The following is a 16,379-nucleotide window of genomic DNA, read 5'->3' on the forward strand; positions in this document are numbered from 1 at the left end:
GAATCAAACGACATGTATCTAAGTTTATATTTGAGTAATTAATTATATTCATAGTGTTTTGATTTCTAGTATATAGATCTTATAATCTTACATGTGGTATCAGAACAAGTTTATACTAGAATCAAAATCAAGGCAGATTATTGCAATAAAATTATTTTATATAATGATAAGAAATAAATTAATATTTTCTTTCACTAAAACGATGTGCCTGGTGATCATACATATTGTTCAAACATTTTCAATGTGCTTGGCGACCAAACATTTTTCAATGTTCCTCCATTATATACTGTTCATTGTTTGCTTCAGAATCATAACGTTTTTTTTTTACAAAAAACAAAAAACAAAATCTGAATCCCGTGAATATATTGATTTGAAATATACTAGTGCAAAGACAATTATATATTAAAATAATAAATAGTGATATTTTCAATGGGAGAATATTTATTTTATCGGATGTCCCAGTTAGAGAACTCTTAAATCAATATGGGTAGTGCATATTTTGTCAGTAGTATATTGTTAATAAGTCTAAAAAAATTGATGGGGTAATATTTATTTAATTGGGCATATGTTTATTGCTTGATAGAATTAAACGGTTGTTTAATTGTGGGTAATCATATTTTAATTTACAACCGTGCTGCATACCCCCAGTGGGGGTCGCACCCCCAGTGAGGTGTCACGTCCCCACTGGTTGAAACTTAAAAAAAAAAAAAAAAAAACAGTTTTTTTTTGGGCCAATAATGGAGTGCCACCTCACTGGGGGTCGACCCCCAGTGGGTGTATGAGCCATTTTCCTTTAATTTACATGATAATGTAATGCAATAATTCAATTTTATGTTAATTCTCTTTTGTCATTATATGGCAATTAATGCCTAATTAAAGTCGTGATTTGCTAGTATGCAACAACAAAACTGGACAATCATATATAATCTTGTATTTGTTAAATAATGTTTTAAAGGTGGACAAATAATTATTTTTTGTAGTCTCAATTGGAGATTAATTTTTTTTTTTAGTTAATATGGGTGATATTGCCGAAGTAGTGAACTCATTGAGATTTAAAGTGATTTTTCAATAAGAATTCTGGGAAACTCTTCTAATATTATATCACTCAATTACCTACCCAAAGAGGGTTAATTGAGTGTATTAATTTTAGAGGTAGTGTGAGCCGCTAGTAAAGGAAATTTTATTGATTTTGAAAGAATTTACCTACCCAAATGAGACAATTTCTTGATAAATCATTCTTGCTAGTTGACTTGTTTATAGGTGTTAGAATGTGTCTTATATATTTAGCCCAAATGTGTTTATATAGTGATACATTTTGAAACAATATTGTTATAGTTTATTTGCAGCCCATTGTTGTGAGAATATAATTATTGCCCATATATAATTAATTAATATTATATTGAAGTTTAAAGATATTGATTGTATTATGTATATTCAACCCAAAAGTGTTTATATAGTGATACATTCTGGCACATCTGAGAATATTGCTAAAGTTTATTCGCAGCATATTCTTATGAGATTATACTAATTGCCTATGTATAATTGAAAGTTGGAGTTGTGAAAATGCTTTCTATATATTCAGTTTAAGAGTAATACATTTTAAATATTTAAGAATCTTAATTGTGATTATGAGATTATTATTGTCCATATATAATTGAATGATATTATATTGAATTGAAAGCAATGAATGGAGATATTTTTATAAAAATCAAATTTACTCCATTAAAGTTTTGATTGTGAATCCGTAAATCGATATTGACTTAGTTTTAAATCTAACTAATATAGATGTTGACATACTCGAGAATGCACCTTCTTAACCATTTATATTAACACCTCAATATAATGTGAAAGATTGAAATTATATTCAATGTTAACTATTTAAGAAAGTATTAAAATATCCACTAGATGATTCTTATAAGAAAATCTAAATTATACTCTACAATGCTCTATATAATACCTTCGACTTTTACAAATCGTTATCTTTCTTCAGTGTTTTATGTTTTCCTTTTTAGAATATTCCGCAAATCTCTTTATATATTATTAACTCAAGTAAGAAAAATTCTTTAGAATTTTTTGTAAGTTATGACGCTCTTTCCACCTTTGGAATCTCCTTATTTATTTTTTTAAACTGCTTAAAAAATGCTTGTGTTAATCAAAATTTTATTTTCTGGTCAAGTTATTTAAGTTATAGTTTAGTACTGATCTTATTTTAAAGAATGTTATTTTTATATTATCCATCAGATAAAATTCAATTTTAATGTCAACAAAATAAGCATTGTTATTATTTTTAATTTTGGTAATAAATAAAATAAAAATAATTGTTAGGTCCCTGTATTGTCAAATCCAGGTACAAAATTTTGGGTTGAAAAAGTTGTAATTTTTCCTGTGTTTTTGTTCTTCCCGCTCGAGCGAGACCATTGGCACTCGAGCGGAGATTGGGTTCTCTCAGTATTTAGTCAGGTCTGTAACAATACTGAAGTGTGTGATTTCGTGCTCGAGCAGGCTCTCAAGCGCTCGAGCGGACCTCTATTTTGTCACACGCATATTTTGCTAAAGCCGCTCGAGCGGGCTGTTGGGCGCTCGAGCGGAGATCGCGAACAAGTTTTGCCTATATATATCTGTTTAGGATGTTTTTAGGTTTTTTTTTTTCCTAGATCTTATTCAAGAGTTCTAGAATTTTGTTTGAGGTTTTCTTCTAAGGTTTTTGTGAGTTTTCCTTGATGTTTTTGAGAGAGTTCTAAACTTATGATTTGAGATTCATACATCAAGGAGTTTGTTACTTTATATTCAAGAGAGTTCTCTTTGGTGGATTCCGAAGATTCAAGCGTAGAGTTTCAAAAGGCGTTTGATTCTGTACGTAGTCGTTAATTCGACAAGTGAAGTTATGGATTCAACTTCAGGATTGATCAGTTCCGAGACGATGGCGTGGTGAAAGAGTTACAGAAGATTCGAAGACAAATTGACTGAGTTGGGTAATTTGTGTATTATCTTTGTAATCTTTCTTTCTTCAGTAGTGGATTGATTAGAGGCGCCCATGGTTTTTTATTACAATTGAAGGTTCTTCAATTGTGATTTTTTCTATGTAAAAATCATTTGTATCGTTTTACAGTTTATTCAGAAAAACAACAATCTAAATCACTTTCGTAAGTGCTTGATGATTTAGATTGCGTGTTTTGAATAATTGGGATTTGGAATATTGTAATCTTGATCTAATCACGAATCACTTAGGATTTTCAATAATAATAATTGAAATAGATTTTCATTTATCATAAGGTGTGTGGGAGAAATTATTTTATTAATTTCATAAATGATTATTGATGTTATGCATTTGTCTAATCTCATTTATGTTGAAAAACACACTAATAAAAATCTTTAAATTATTAATTGAAGATGGATATTATAGTGAACATGATAATTTTGGTTAATGTGCATAACCTCTTATTAATTTTTTGGGCATGGCTTCTGTCCAGTCCGATCTTAATCGGACTGGACCGTGCTGTTGGGCCTGTGGGGACCCACCACGGATCCCGTTTTGATAATCTGAACCGTTCAATATGTAGAACTCGTCGAATACTATATGCCTGTAAAAAATCACGTTAATCGGATATCGATAGCTATGTGATCAAATCAGTTTTGTATAAAAAAAAATGGACGGTGAATAAATAAATGGTTGACAAAAAAATATTTTGATCACATAGCTATCGATATCCGATCAACGTGATGTTTTACAAGCATATAGTACTCGACAATTTCTACACATTGAACGGTTCAGATTATCAAAACGGGACCCATGGTGGGCCCCACGGGCCCAACAGCACGGTCCAGTCCGATTAAGGATTGGACAAAAATCATTCCCTAATTTTTTATAAAATTGTGGAATCAATTTAAATATATCATGCTTGTAACTTCGGAAGAAAGTTGAGTACTTGAGCGTCATAATTGGACTCTAATAAAATGATGAGGTGTATGTTAACATGTTTAAATTATACAAGTTTTTGTGATAAAATATTTTTAATTGGTATGTATACTTGTGTATACTTTACATATGGTACTAAGTTAAAAATATTTTTAAAACACTTTTGAATTGTTAACTAATATAAAATTTAGTTAGAATAACTTTTGAGTTTGGGATTGTACAGAAGTAAAAATTTTGTTGTGCTTTTGATATTAAAATGGGACTTATTGCTATTTGTTGTGAGTTTTGTAAGTTGCCAATGGTTCTAATATCTTGGTTTTGACATAAGAATCTTTTAAGCTTTTAAAATATGAAGTTATTAGATTGTTGAACAGTTTAAATATATAAATCTTCTTGTACACTTGTGCCTATTATAATAAACTAGTATGTTCATTCTCATATAGAGAAAGTGAGAGTGTAGGTAGAACCTGAAGTGTCTATTCAATATGTTGATATAACTTGAACATGCATAACACGTACAACTCCTAGACATTCTCATACAGTTCAAGATTCTTGTGATCATATTATTTTTCTAAATGAGCAATATCAAGAAATTGAAGAGATGATTGTTACGTATGATGAAGATAATGGCGATTTGTACTATGGTAAATAAATTGATACAAATTATTAATTGGATATGAGATCATATTATACTTTTTTAAAAATTTGAAATCTAATGAGTATTTTAAAGATAAATAATTAAATACAAAGCTATTGTAAGAGGTTATGATTTGAAAAGAGTATTGTTCTTACCAATGTCATAAATATATAGGTTTATAATTATTATAGTGCTATTGTGACATTTTTATCTATTGCTTCGCCAAACAAAATAAATTTGATTTGTAACTTAAACAAATTTATCTATGGTTTTAAACGAATTTATGAGCAATGATATTTAAAGGTTCACCAAATATTATTACTTGGCTTTATGAATAATACTGTTAATTTATGCATATATGGTCAGTGAGAGCAATTTATTTTTCTTGATCCTTCATACTGATGGAATTTTACTTCCTAGTAATAATTCCGAACGAACATTGTTAGACTTATTTATTTTGATAATTTATTTAATTATGTTTTAATTTATTTGAAAGAGAAAAATAGAATCAAAATTTATTTTGATGATTTATTTGAAAGAGAAAAATAGAATCAATATTTATTTTGATGATTTTATGTTTTAATTTATTTAAAAGAAAAAAATAGAATCAAAATTTATTTTGACCCATTATTTTTTACCTAAAACTTTTATCTTAAATGTTGTTAGAATGTATTTAATATTTGATTAAATCGGACGTTCAAACAGTCCAAAACAAAGGTTCAAATAGCCCAGCATAGTAGCAAGTCAAAAGGTTCAAACAGCCAAGCACAGCAGCAGACCAAAAGGTTCAAGTAGAAGATATTCAAATTAGTAATGATGGAGTGGAAGATATTCAAATGAATACAACGGCTATAAACGGCTATAAATTCAAATGAATACAATGGCTATAAATGGCTATAAGTTTCATTATATATATCAAAGTCTCTAATGTAAACAAGTTATAAAAAAAAAAGTCAAAAAATATTCTTTGATCTATAATCACTCACATCTATTCTCTAAAAAATTCTCTGAGAAATGTTCTTCAATTTTTGTTTACATCATCTTTCAGAAATTATACACTGAGATGTATAGCTTTAAGCCCATCTTTCCTGTGTGAGGATTACAGAAAAATCAGAGTCTCATTTTTATATCTATCTTTGAGAGATAATTCTTGCAACTTTCTGTGAAAGCAAAAACACATTCTTTTCAATCTTGTAAGGGTGTAGTACACTCAGTGTTCTTGACTTAAAAAGTCTGTGTAAAATCCGTAGAGGATTGCTCTATTTGTAAAGAGGTTGCTAGCACCCCTGTGAAGCTAGAGCATAGTGGAAAATCTCAAATGAAGCTTGAGGAGTGGACGTAGGCCGAGTTGAAGCCGAACCACTAAATTTGTTTGCCTCTCGCTTCCTTATCTCTTTATTTTATTTAAATTGCTGTAGCTATATTTCACATTTTCACTGTGCTAAAATCATTAACTGACATAGTTGTTAGAACACTTGTTTTAATTATTTTTATTTCATTAACTATATTTATTCTATTGTGCTAGTCATAATTTTTATTAGGGTATTATTAATTTTTAATTGTAAAAATCCAATTCACCCCCCTCTTAGGTTGTCTTTTGGGTAATAATTGGTATCAGAGCCTAAACTCTTGTTTTAGATTTAACCATCTCATAGTTTTGATCCATGGCAACCTTAGCTGAACGACAAGCCATAAATAGGCCACTACTGTTTGACGGAAACAACTATAGTCATTGGAAGAATAAGATGATTCTATACCTACAAGCAACTGATTATGCCATGTGGATTATTGTCACCAAATGTCCAAAAATTCCTACCAAATTAGTAGACAATATTAGTGTACCTAAAACTGAAGATGAATGTGCTGAGAGGGATCATAAGTTATTGCAAACCAATACTAAAGCCAAACTCACCCTTGTTTGTGGGCTAGACTCTGAGGAATATAGTATAATTTCAAGTTGTGATTCGGCAAAAGAAATTTGGGACAAACTTGAGGTAATGATGAAGGTACAAACCAAGTGAAGGAATCTCGTATTGATATGCTTGTTCATAATTATGAATTGTTTAAAATGACCTCTAATGAATCTATTTCAAGTATGTTTACTAGATTTACTGAAATTGTAAACTCTTTGAAATCTCTTGACAAAACTTATACAAACAGTGAGTTGGTGAGAAAAATTCTTAGGTGTTTACCAAAGAATTGGGAAGCAAAGGTCACGGCCATTATAAAAGCCAAAAATCTCTCCACACTTGGATTAGATGAGCTTATGAGTTCCCTTATGACTCATGAGATCACCATGAAAGGACATGAGGATGTTGGAAAAAAAAAAAGTGGAATTGCATTCAAAGCCTCATTAAATGAAGAAGAACATGAAAACTCTAGTGAGAATAAAAGCTATGCCATGTTTAGTAAAAATCTCAAAAAACACTTCAAGAAAAACAATTATGGAGGAAGAAGACATTTCAAGAAAGAGCACAACAAAGATAACAAGAAAGAGCCTATTATTTGCTATGAGTGCAAAAATCCTGGACATATGAAGATGGGTTGTCTAAAATTGAAGAATCATGGAAAAGACTACAAAAGAAACAAAAAGGCCATGGCAGCAGCTTGGGGAGAAAGTGAAGATGAAAGCTCAAGTGATGAAATTGAAAATGAAGTATCCAACTTATGTCTCATGACTCTTGAAGATGAGGACTCTACTCAAGATGAGGTAATTACTCTTTATGAAGAATTTGAAAGTGCATTCCATGAACTACAAGATGAATTTAGAAAAGTTTGTGCCAAAAACAATGTGTTAAAGAAATCTGTTGCATCTTTATCTATTAATGTAGAAGAATTAAAGAAAAAAAATTGTTTTGAAAAATGATTTTGATACTATCTCTAATGAGAAAACTACTTTAAAAAACAATATTGATGATTTAACAAAAACACTTGAAAATTTTGTAAAATGTAGAAATAATCTCAACATGCTTCTTGGAAATCAAAGATGTGTTTTCGATAAATCGGGCATTAGATATGACCCTATTAAAAAACAAAAGAATCTCAACACAATTTTTTAAAAGGCACCTCTCATGACTCACCCTCATATTACTTGTTATTATTGTAGAAAGAAATGCCATTATATATCTTCTTGTCCATTCAAAAATAATATAAACATGAAAATTAAAAAGATTTGGATTGTTAAGGGATCTAACAAAACTAACCAAGAAGGACCCAAGAAACTACGGGTACCAAAAACCAACACTTGATTGTCATCTTGTAGGTTTGCTTTAAGTCCAAAGCCAAAGAAGGGAAGTGGTACCTTAATAGTGGATGTTCCAGGCACATGACCGGAGATAAATCCTTCTTTACTACACTATCATCGAAAGATGGAGAATTTGTTACTTTTAGAGACAACAAGAAATAAAAAATCATCGGTATTGGTAATATCGGTATTTCTCCTAACCCTTCTATTAAAAATGTTTTACTTGTTGATGGACTTTAGCATAACCTAGTTAGTATTAGTCAATTATGTGATAAAGGTAATCAAGTTATTTTTGATAAATCACATTGCACAATTGAAAGCACAAATGATCATAAAGCTTTATTCGTTGGTAATCACCATGATAATGTTTATATTTTTCATCTTAATGATCTCTATGCTAGTGATGTTAAATGTTTATATGTTAATAATGAAAATAGTTGGTTATGACATTGAAAACTTGGTCATGCTCATATGGATTCAATTGCTAAACTTTTGAGAAAGGATTTGCTCATTAGACTTCCAAAAATTAAATTTGAAAAAGATCGTCTTTGTAGTGCTTGTCAACAAAGAAAACAAACTAAAACATCATTTAAATCAAAATCTCATATTTCCACAATTAGACCTTTACAACTATTGCATATGGATTTATTTGGTCTCTCAAGGACATCTAATCTAAGTGGTAAACATTATTGTCTTGTTATTGTTGATAATTATTCAAAATTTACATGGGTTATGTTTTTAACACACAAAGATGAAACCTTTTTATTCTTTCACAAAACTCTATTGTAGAATTCAAAATAAAAAAGGCTTTCTTATTACTAATATTCAAACCGACCATGGTAGAGAACTTGAAAATGAAAATTTTGAATTGTTTTGTGATGAGCATGGTATTGGACATAATTTTTCAGCACCTAGAACCCCTCAACAAAATAGTGTAGTAGAAAGGAAGAATAGAACTTTAGAAGAGATGAGTAGAACAATACTTTGCGAAAATAATCTTCCTAAATATTTTTGGGCCGAAACCGTTCACACCGCATGCTATATTTTAAATCGTGCATTAATTAGACTTATTCTCAAAAAGACTCCTTATGAACTTTGGCATGATAGAAAGCCCAGCATTAGTCACTTGCATGTTTTTGGTTGTAAATGTTTTGTGCATAATAATGGTAAAGACAACTTAGATAAATTTGATTCAAAATTTGATGAAGCAATTTTTCTTTGCTATTCCTTAACTAGCAAAGCTTATCGTGTTTTTAATAAAAGAACTCTTGTTGTGGAAGAATCTATACATGTGGCATTTGATGAAACTAACATCTCTGCTCAAAAGCAAATTGTTAGTGATAATATAGATTTGGAACTAAATGTGGAAGATTCAAGTATCTACAAAGAAGAGAACCAACCATGTAAGTTGAACAAAGATATTGAACAACCTATTCTCCTATCTCAAGAAGAAGGAGGAAACAATGATGATTTGATAAGAGAATGGAAGTTTGTTCATAATCACCCTAAGGATTTAATCCTAGGTGACCCTACAAAAGGTATTGAAAATCGCTCTTCACTTAAAAACATTTGTAATAACTTGGCTTTTCTCTCACAGACTAAGCCTAAAAACTTTCCAGAAGCCGAATTCGATGAACATTGGATAATAGCTATGCATGAAGAGCTTAACCAATTTGAGAGAAACAAAGTGTGGGAACTTGTGCCAAAATCTAAAGATGATACCATTATCGGTACCAAATGGATCTTTCGAAACATGCTTGATGAATTCGGCACAATTATAAGAAATAAGGCTAGACTTGTTGCGAAAGGATACAATCAAGAAGAATGTATTGATTTCGATGAAACCTTTACTCCGGTTGCTAGATTAGAAGACATTCGCATGTTACTTGCATTTGTATGTTTTAGAGATTTCAAACTTTATCAAATATATGTGGATGACATTGTATTTGGTGTTACTAATGAAACCTTGTGTAAGGAATTTGCTAAGTGTCTACAAGGTGAGTTTGAGATGAGCATGATGGGGGAGCTAAATTTTTCCTTGGGCTTCAAATCAAACAATGTAAGGAAGGAATTTTTATCAACCAAGCTAAGAACATAAAAGAACTACTCAAAAAGTTTGGTATGTATGACTCAAAAATAGCTGGAACACCTATGAGCACATTCATTAAGGTAGACAATGATAAAAAAGGTAAGTCCATTGATCAAACAAAATATCGAAGTATGATCGGCTCACTTTTTTATTTAACTACAAGTAGACCTGATATTATGTTTAGTGTTTGTATATGTGCTGGATATCAATCAAATCCTAAGGAATCACATCTCAGTGCTGTTAAAAGAATTTTTACATATCTTATTGGCACTCAAAATTTAGGACTGTTTTATCCTAGAGGTGTTACATTTGATTTAATTAGTTACTCGGATGCCGATATTGCCAGATGCAAACTTGATAGAAAAAGTACCAGTGGCACTTGTCATTTTCTTGGTAACTCATTAGTATCTTGGTTTAGCAAAAAGTAAAATTTTGTTGCTTTATCAACGGCCGAAACTGAATATATAGCTTCCGAAAGTTGTTGTGCCCAAATACTTTGGATGAAACAACAATTGGAAGACTTTGATTTGCATAATGATCATATCCCTATTAAATGTGATAATACTAGTGCCATCAATTTAAGCAAAAATCCGGTTCAACACTCACGAACAAAACATATTGAAATTCGACATCATTTTTTAAGAAATCATGTTCAAAAAGAGGATATTGTAGTTGAATTTGTAAACATCGACAAGCAATTGGCGGATATTTTTACAAAACCCCTAAGCGATGATCACTTCAATTTTATTCGTGACGAGCTTGGAATGTCTATTTCTACTTGAAAAGTTTTGTTATGACTATGAAACTTGAATTTTTGTTAAAATGATATATGTGTATTACTATATTGATGTGGAAACATTTATATCAGTTGAATGCTCTCGAGTCCTTCATACATTTATTCTCCTTAACAGTTTGCTATTCTCAACTGTGTAATTTTTTTTTTGGTTCTGCATCTTGAATTAAAATTAACTTTGTATACATTGATTTTTTTTAAACCCTGCATGGTATTTTTTTTTACATTACCATTCCAGCAACACCAACGTCCCATTAAGTTTAATTTCTACTGGTATTATTTTATTTTAATTTATTTTATTTTTTTATTTTGCTATTAGGCTTAATTTCTTTAATTTTTATTTTTATTTCTCATTATTATTTTTTGTTTGGGCTTAATTTTCTTATTTTTTTCTGCTTTTTAATTTCATTTTTCAGTACTTAAACATAAAAATAAAAAAAACCAGAATACAAATATTTACATAAAAAAAAAACACCTTTCATTTTTTTTTTCGGCCCTACACCGATCACAATAAACATATTTACATAAAAAATAAAAACCCACATTTTTTTTACGGCCATACGCCGATCTTACTTACTCGCCACTTCCATCGTTTTCTTTCTCTTTTTCTCACCTTGGAAGGCCCTTGAAGGCTCTGCTCCCGTGCTTTCATCGAGAACGACGACTCCCCGCTAACTATCAAAGGCCAAGAACGACGTTGCTCCAAATCGGGCCATGGAGGTGGTCTTTCGTTTAAGCTCTTTATTTTCGGCCTTTAGTGCACAAATCTCTGCTCGCGTATCCTTGTACATACGCTGGAGCAGTAAGAGTTTGGCGTTGACCTGGTGGAGCTCACTCGTCCTGTTTTGTAGTCGGTGAGCCAATTTTGTGACTGCAGTCACCGTCTCCATACAAGACGTCAGTGTGAAATAATTGGCTTCAATCGACATCATAGGCAGGTTAGGAAGAGTAGGAGCCGGGGCGCTCGGCCCAGCAGCGTTTATAGGATCATTCAGGTTTAGAAAGAGAGTAAGGGGACGGGATGAGGTCATGTAGTAGGAGAGAGAGATGTAATCGAACGAAGGGTCATTTTTGGCAGCCTTTCTGCTCTGCTCTGTCTCACTGTTCTATCTCTCTTATGCAGAAGAAGAAAGGGATAAAAGCGAATGAGGAAGAAGAAGAAGAAGAGAGTGCTTAAGAAGAAGACAGAGGAGAAGAAAACAAGAGGGAGAGAGAGCCGCGGCAGCTGATTGACCCGTCTCGCTTTTGTCGATCGGCTAACGCAAAAGCGAGGCCGCGTATCCGACGCGATTTTCGACAGAAAAGAGAGACGCGGGTAAATCATATCTATATATATGTTATGATTATCTATTTTTTGATGCCATTCATCACTATTATTTTCCTCCTCCTCCTCCTCCTCCAGATTCTGACCCATGATCCTTTTGATAATGTCACAAGAGGGAGAAACTTATGATGTTATGTATTATGGTATTATTTTCAAACTAATCTGATGTTATGAATTTATAGTTTGATATCTTAGTCTCATATCATGTCTCTAATTAAACCTTATTTATTACACATGTGCTAACCTATATATTTAGAAATGAATTCAGGGAGCATGACTTGCGGGGGAGCTTTTCTTACTCCCAAGTCAAATCAAACATCATTGTGTGCCATCATAAAAAAGAGGGATATTGTTAGACTTATTTATTTTGATGAGTTATTTAATGATTTTTTAATTTATTTAAAAGAGAAAAATAGAATCAAAATTTATTTTGATGATTTATTTGAAAGAGAAAAATAGAATCAAAATTTATTTTGTTCCATTATTTCTTACCTAAAACTTTTATCTTAAATGTTATTAGAATGTATTTAATATTTGATTAAATCAGAGGTTCAAACAGCCTAGCACAACAGCTGTCACGACCCAAACCTGCCCCTAAAAGTTTGGACATGACCGGCCTCATCCGAGGCCTAGACTTAGTTATTTTAAATGTCATTAAATCTCGGGGCCTAAACGGATGCGAAAATAATAAAAGAATAAACATTCATTGAGCAGTGTCAAAATGCCAGGATCATGTAGCATTACCATACATACATAACATTCCATGTGTCATACACAAAAGATCCATTTGAAAGTTAAGTGTTAACAATGTCTGCATATATATCCTTTATTCCCAAAATTAATAACACATGCTATCATATGGATTTTCAAAACATAACAAAAGAGTCATTTTGGGTGACTCAGCAAAACGGGTTCAGTTACAGGTTTCTGGGCTGACCTAAGGTTGACCCGCAAGCTGGTTACCTACAAAACATCCAAGAAAGTAGAGTGAGCAAGGCTCAGTGAATGATAGCAGTACAAATAAATTAAAAGTACGAACATGAGTTAATATTGCATATTCACAATTCATAATCCCACTCGTTTTTCCCATTTCTGAACGGCCTCGGGCCCATATCGTCTTGGCTTACACAAACAGCTGAACAATTCAAGGCATCGCGTCCATTGGTTAGCCAGTAAGTCCGATAGATTTTCACTAGGGAAGGTTCAAGGCCAAAAGCTACCTATCCTGATGCAAGATATTTTCGACTTATACTCTTTTGATAAAGTCTGCATATTGTTGCATTTCCGTTTTCATCAAATTTCATTCATGTGGGAGATTGTTGGAAATGGTTATAAAATTCTGGGTAAAACCAGAATTTTTTCCTAAGTTTGGTCTATTTTTAAGGTGGGCCCCGAGCGTCGTTTGTCGCAGGTCAAAGTGGTAATGTGCTCTATGTCGCGTTGTGATTCACGTGGTATATTTGGTTGCTCAAAACCATTACCGAGTGAATGGGAAATTGATGCGAAAATGTGCTCCATGGAAATGGAGTTTTGGTGGAAAATCCTTAAAGGTTTGAACAAGGCTTGTCCCACATTGATTTGGTGGGAAGTTTTGAATGGATTTATAAGGCATGGGTTTGGTACTTGGGGTGTGCCCCAAGGGGTACCCAAGTGTTTTAGAGAGGGAGGTTATGGGCAAAATGGGGTAGACTCATTGGACTAAAAAATCACCACACACGCGCGCGCGCCACCACCGCCGTCCGTCCGGTCGGTCGGGCCGGCTGGGCTGGGCTTGGGCACGAGTGCGTGGTGTGAGGTTGGGTTGGGCTTGTCCGACCCAATACCTATCTTTTTGGGCCAAAAACATTTGAATTTTATTTTATTTTTGGTAAAATAAAATTCAAAATTCAAATTAAACCGGAAATAAACTGGTCCGGTTTTACTGTACATCCAAACAGGGCCCTTCTCGGTTTTTATCTGTTTGAATTATGAACCCAACAGATTCAAATCTGTTTGAATTCAAAACCAACAGGTTCATACCTGTTTAATTCAAAACCTACAACCACCATTACATCTGTATATAGGACAACCTTCATTTAATGTTAGACATTCAGAAATTTCATATTTCACCTCTGCAAATCCTATTCTTCATTTTGCTGCATTTTATTTTTATGAGAGAGAGTATAAACACTTAGTGTGTTCGACGAACAAATAAGTTGTAGTGCTACTTTTATTCGTTGATAGATTATTTCATCCTGGGAGATAGACGTCCACATTCTAAAAGCACCGAGGAGAGGACGATTCTGTCTTAAGGACACAGTGTCAAACATTGGACTTGATCAGATTATTATTCAAGAATTAATCAAGTAAGTTATTTAATTTATTTTCGGTGTTATTATTATTTATTTAAATTAGATTTTAATTTTGTTTTTGTAACAAAATAAAATCTGTTTTTATTTAGTTATTTTTATTTCTAGTTTGATTTTTGTAATCAAACAAATTTTCTCCTTTCTTTTATTTCTTTTTATTCTGGTTGTTATTTAGTACACAATAGAATTTAACTATTTAAACACAGTGAAGATTGTCCAACAATAGGGCATAGAATCATATGTATAACGGTAAGTCACGACATATTCGTCGTTGACATAATACCGTTAGGCAGTTGTTGTCAAATGGAATAATCTCAATAGACTATATAAAATCTAAAGAGAATATTGCGGATCCGTTAACAAAAGGTTTGACAAAATAGCTAGTGTATAGTTCATCGAAGGGGATGGGATTAAAGCCTATTACATAAGAGTCGTCATAATGGTAACCCTACTTATATGACTGGAGATCCCAAGAACTAAGTTCAAAGGGACAACTAAGTTATGTATGGCTCGCCAGAAATCACCAAGGATTAAAATTCCCTACCCATTCCTATGGTGAGAGTGATATCTGCAACATATGTTGTATGCAGGGGTATAAGGATAAGCTTTGCTTTAATGATTATTTATATCTTGATTGAGGCATAAAATCAAGACGAGTATAAGGAGATACTCACAATAAGAATCACCTATATAAGTGTTGAATTGGGGTCGGTTCTATGAGAATGAAGAGGCTAAATTCTCTAGAAACACTTATGAAAACCAAGCGCGTTCAAGGCCAAAATGAACACAACAGTGAAGATTGTCCAACAATTAGTTTCTCAAACAATTATTATTTTAATTTAAGCCTTGACCATTGGGTTGGAACATATAAAGTGTTATGATATTTATAGAAAATTAAAGATTATAAGATTGTCTATAAAAGAATTAATCATATTAATATTATTGGTTGTACTATGTCGACTTTGGTAGTTGCTCAAATGATCTAGTATCTATTATTGGTTATATTTTTATGTTTGCATGAGGTGTTGTTTTATGAAAGAGTTTTATAAAATCTCTTATAATTTTTCACTATACAACATGTTTTAGAGCTCGACTTGAGCTATACAATTAAAGAATTTTATTTCAGAACTTGTAATTGTTAATTTTATTTCCAAACCCATAAAGATGTATTATGATACATGGTTTTAATTTTCTCTATAAAAAATAACAAAAACTCTGATGGCGTTAAATATATAAATTTAAAGTACTTCAGAATTAGAAAGTTGTTAAAGATGATATTCTTTATGAGCACATGTTACAGAATACACACTAATTGATCCTCTGAATAAAGGGCTTAGGCCAAATTTTAATTTGCCAAATATATTAGGCATATGGATGCTTTACAATTTTTTATGTGCTTGGTTAAATAAATTTTTTACCCATGAATATTTTCTATGGTGTATTTCAGTTAATACAGTTTAATATGTTTATTTACATTTTGTTTATAGTTATGTGCGTATGCATAAATGGTAATTGTTATGTATGTATTCGTCTTATATGAACTCTTACAGTTATATTTAAATTTTGAGACATAAAGATTGACACTTTAATTTAGAAGTGTATAATGCTTCGGTTTAGAAGTGTATATGGATCCATAAAGTCTGATGCTTGGTTTAAAGCATGAATCATCTCGGTTTAGAGGTATAAAGGCTTCTTTTGGAAGTGTAAAATGAAATAAAATTCCTTGTAGGGTCTTGTCAAGACCATACAGAGGACTAAATATGGAATTAGCATGTTATATAATTTTTGGATCAATTATGCAGAAATTCCACACTACACTTTACCACATATAGGAATCTATGTTGGTGAGATATTAGTATTTGTAATTGTGGAAGGTGTTATGTTCTTCAATAGCACAATTACCGCTACAGTTCAATATTAATATTTCTCATTGAACGGGATTCTGTGCTGAGATGTTTCTATTCTGAATCATGTTTGTATGGCCACTAAAGTTGTTTAACCCGAGAGTCATTTTATTAAATAAAATAT

This window comes from Camellia sinensis, chromosome 3 (genome assembly GCF_055761805.1).
Source record: "Camellia sinensis isolate YWXY chromosome 3, ASM5576180v1, whole genome shotgun sequence".
Taxonomy (NCBI): Eukaryota; Viridiplantae; Streptophyta; class Magnoliopsida; order Ericales; family Theaceae; genus Camellia; species Camellia sinensis.